Source organism: Lissotriton helveticus, chromosome 11 (genome assembly GCF_964261635.1).
Source record: "Lissotriton helveticus chromosome 11, aLisHel1.1, whole genome shotgun sequence".
NCBI lineage: Eukaryota > Metazoa > Chordata > Amphibia > Caudata > Salamandridae > Lissotriton > Lissotriton helveticus.
In genome coordinates this window covers 575,603,157-575,607,291 of record NC_136072.1, presented here as the reverse complement: position 1 = coordinate 575,607,291, position 4,135 = coordinate 575,603,157, and the positions used below count along the sequence as shown (strand labels likewise).

The 4,135-nt window shown below is 48.3% G+C and overlaps 1 non-coding gene across 1 annotated transcript; it reads left to right on the top strand.

The window, feature by feature from the left end:
- The first annotated feature begins 3,621 nt into the window (after nucleotides 1-3,621).
- On the top strand, nucleotides 3,622-3,694 carry TRNAK-CUU (transfer RNA lysine (anticodon CUU)). Its single transcript has one exon. It is a non-coding gene; the product is annotated as a tRNA-Lys (tRNA).
- The last annotated feature ends 441 nt before the right edge of the window (nucleotides 3,695-4,135 follow it).

The window sequence follows — 4,135 nt, the reverse complement described above, 5'->3', positions numbered from 1 at the left end:
ATACACTTGGCTGTGGAGCAGGAAGGGGAGGGAGCGTGTTTGAAAGAAAATGATCGAGAGCCTGGCTATGGCAGGAAAATACGTGGACTCTGCCAAGCGCGAGCGGAGCATCGGTGAGCGCGTACTTAGGGCCCGGCCCCCCGGCCCCCGCCCCTACCTTATCTAGATAGGGGCGGCCGGTCTGCCCCAATGGGCGACCGGCCGCTTAACTCTTCCGGGGCAGGAGGACGCACTTCCGGTGTGACAGAGGGCAGAGCCTGGTGACCTATTTAGGTCCCAGGAGCAGGGCCCCCTGCCTCTCCTTCCTCGGTTGCACCGGACCGGTGGCGGCCTCCCAGAAGCGTCCCTCCTCCACCCCCGTGTCTAGTTTTAAACTTAGTGTAAATTTTAAAATTCCCGAATTCCCTTGGCCGGTGGTAGGAGCGGATGTCCGAGGCTTTCCACAGCCGAGTGCGTGATTGGAGACGACGAGGAGGAGAAGCGCGTCGGATTGCAGCCATTCATCTCGTCAGGTAAGGAGTCGGGTGCCGGGGGGGCCTGTGTGCAGCCGCGGATTACGGGAGGGGTGTCTGGGTATTGAGTCTGCTCCTGTGGTCTGCGGCTGCCGGCAGGGTCCCTGGGCCTGTGGGCTCCTTCCTGGTCGACGTGGGTGGGCTGAGGGGGTCGGTATCAGGGCCTGGCATGGCTGGATAAGTAGACGGGGAAAATACACACGGGCCAGTTAGGGCCCGGCACAGAAGGCCTTGTACAGACAAAGTTTAGGTGTTTTCAGTCGGATTTGAGCAGAACTGCTGGTAACTTGCTGGGGAGTCGGAGTGGGTCTTTTCCTTTCGGAACCGGTGACCGCGTTTCCCGCCTAAACCAGGCAGCTTCGTGAATGCTCAGTTATCCTGGGGCCTTCATACAGGGAGGGGGGACCACGGCTCGAGCCTTGGGATGGTGTCACATCGGGGCCTGCGGTTGCATTTCGGGGACTAAATGGGTCGGGTGGTGTAGGGTCAGGAAATTAGGCGGCGGTGGATGCTTCATGACTCTATGATCTTGCGGTACAGTGCGCTGCGCTGGATAGGCTGTGGCGGTTATGGTGAAGGAAAAAACTACAGAATCGCGTTACCTAAGGTCGGTGCACCGCGCGGAGAAAAATGAGGGGGCTGTGGAGAGGCGGAAGCCCTTAAATTCCACGTTACCATGCCAGAAAATCGATAGGCACGTTGGTGCACGTTAGATCGGCGGAGTATGCTTTTCAGTAGTAGTGAATTTTGCAGATCCTGCAGCTTCGGTGTGACGGCCTTGCACAGGAACGAGCCAATGGGGGATTATATCCGAACTGGTTAACCCGGGTAAACCCACCTTTTTCTGCTGCAAGTTGGTTTGAAATGGATGTCCTGTTCTGCCAGGTGGAAGCGTTTTTCCATGAACCAGTGTGAAAATGGCCGCATCTAGGTTGGCTTTTAAAAGAGCATGAGTGTACGGAAATGCAGTTGAACTCCTTTCTATTCCACCGTACGTTTGAGCAACTACCTGACTTACGTTGTGTTAGCTACTTGTCCATAATTGTGATGATTCTATTAACGAGCTCCGGTGGCGCTATCAGTTAGCGCGTGGTTCTTGTATTGCAGTTCTCGCACTGGGCCATGACGAGGTTATGAGTTCGGGCCTCACCTTTAGCGGCTGATTTGTTTTAAAAAAGTATTCACAGTTAGTAGATATCTGTTTATTAAACATAAGAACTGTAGTTTTCGGCCTCGGTAAGGTTCCATATTAAAGGCACATCCCTGCTCACGGGTGCCGTCCCAGTCGGGCAGTTACTAATGGTGTCCGGTCGGTTGAGTAACTGATCTTGCTGCCTCTGGTAGTGTGTAACGGAAACCTCATTTCTTACTTAAATGCAATTTTAGCTGAACTTGATCTTGCGTGTCACCTGTTTTCAGCCTGTGGTTTTGTCCTTTGCATTAAAACATGAAAGTGTTTCCTGTAGTTTGGGATTGTCTTCATCTTTTCCATGTGGCCCTGTCCTCAATGTTTGGCTTACACTGGTCGGATATCCAATACTTGCCTGCAGGTCTTCGTCTGACCGGATGTTTCAAAAAGAAATTAAACCATTTATTTAGGCCCGTGCCACCCCCTTTGTTTGCATCAATATCACTAGCATGTGGCAAGTCAGTCTGAGCGGGGAACTGTGTTCATCTAAGTGGGCTGTTGTTTGGACCTGTGGTTTTTAGTCCTGCATCTTTGGGCCTATAAGTCTTTGCACCTTTTAATTTTGTTATGTTCTGTGCCCCTAGAGAAGGAATAGAATAACATTAGCTGGTATCATGCCAGTATTTTTGAAATGCCACCTTTTTCACTGTTTCTCACCATGCATTGAACCAGTAGTGTGAAATAATTTTGTTTACACAACATACTTGTCTACCATTCTTCGGTTGGTCACCATTGCTCCTTTTCCATGGGGAGATTATCCCGGCGTGCCCGAAGCGGTTGCGAGGCCTGGGGCATTCATATCAAGTGGCATGGGCACCCGAATATAAGTTTAAATCGATTTAATAGTAATATCCTCTTGGGACTGGCGAATTAGTCTGAATGCCCCCCCCCTCCCTCCCCCTTTTCCCATAATATACTTATGTGTCTCCCCTGCCTTTTCAGCCCCTACATGACCCCCTGCCATACTTCCTGTAATGCCAATAGGGGAACTAAAGGTTTGTAATTGTGGCAGGAAATGGGGAGCCAAAGTAACCTCATGGGAGAAATGGGGACTCAGAGTAACAAGGGCTACCAGTAAGTTACTGGTTCATTACCTTCTCAACCGATATCTTGTACCACTACTTACTATATGAAGATATGTTATAGAAATAAATTGCAGCCTGATTACCAGAACAACAGAGCCCCCAAATAGATGCAGATAAATACATTTAATTAAAAAAAAAAAAAAAAAAAAAAAAAAAGGGCAAATACAAAGAAAACGCAGTCTAGTAAGCATCCCTCTCTTATAAAGGAGAAAAGGGCTTGAATGTATGGCGTCATAATTTACTGCGTTACTTTTCTTTAGTTGGACAACCGAAAAGTTTTTCATCCAGGGGTGAATGCTAAAATGTCCATGGTTGACAATCATCCTAAACTATGCATCGTGAACGATGTTCTCGGAGGAGTGGCTCTTGGAGGTGTAAGTGTTACATGGCAAAGAGTGACAAATTGTTTATCCCTGCGAAATTGTGGTTTTAGCAATTTTAATGGATCTAGTCGGAATTACTGTGACCTTTGTGTCTGCATGTATGAGATTTTCGGTAATCAGACCTGGATATAATTAAGTGCCATTGTTTGATGGCTTTGTGTCTGCATGTATGAGATTTTCGGTAATCAGACCTGGATATAATTAAGTGCCATTGTTTGATGGCTGGGTTTTTGGATGGTAAATGCATATGGTTTGCAGATCCACAATAAGACCGGAGAGGAATGTAATGGGAACAGACTGGCGTGAGGGGCAAGTCTGTACTGGTTGTCTGTGGATATTTATTGGGGAATAAAGGGATCAGTAGGGGCAGAACGTACAAGAATGGAAGTTCAGGTAGCTGCGAGGGACTCTGCAATGACTGTGTACATGAATAATTCTTCTTGAAAGAGGGAGCCCGGCTAGCTCAGTCGGTAGAGCATGAGACTCTTAATCTCAGGGTCGTGGGTTCGTGCCCCACGTTGGGCGAAAACGAGTAATTTTCAAGGTGCCTGTGTCAGGCTGTCACGGCTACCGCTCTGTGCGATCTAAATAGGACAGGAGTGCTCCCTTACCATAGAGTAAAGATGTTTATTGCTAGTACGTGAGACAAATGGGGATAGCTCCATGTGTGTACCTTGCATAGTGGTCTCAGTGGCTTACAGTTTGCTTATCGTGTACATACGGTTTCACGTTACCGCTAATTCGGGAGTGGAAACCATAAGATGAACTGCGTTATTAATTCACTTCATGTCAAATATCATCCTGGGAAGTAGGCCAGATTCGGGTTAATGAGAAGTAGCGAGAGTTCACTGGTCTTGTCACCTTGTCTGATAACATGGGACCTCACCTGTAATTAGCGGGTAGTTCCCATATACCCTATACTCGTCCGTCAGGTTGGGATATCATAGACTAGGTTTTATAGGCAGA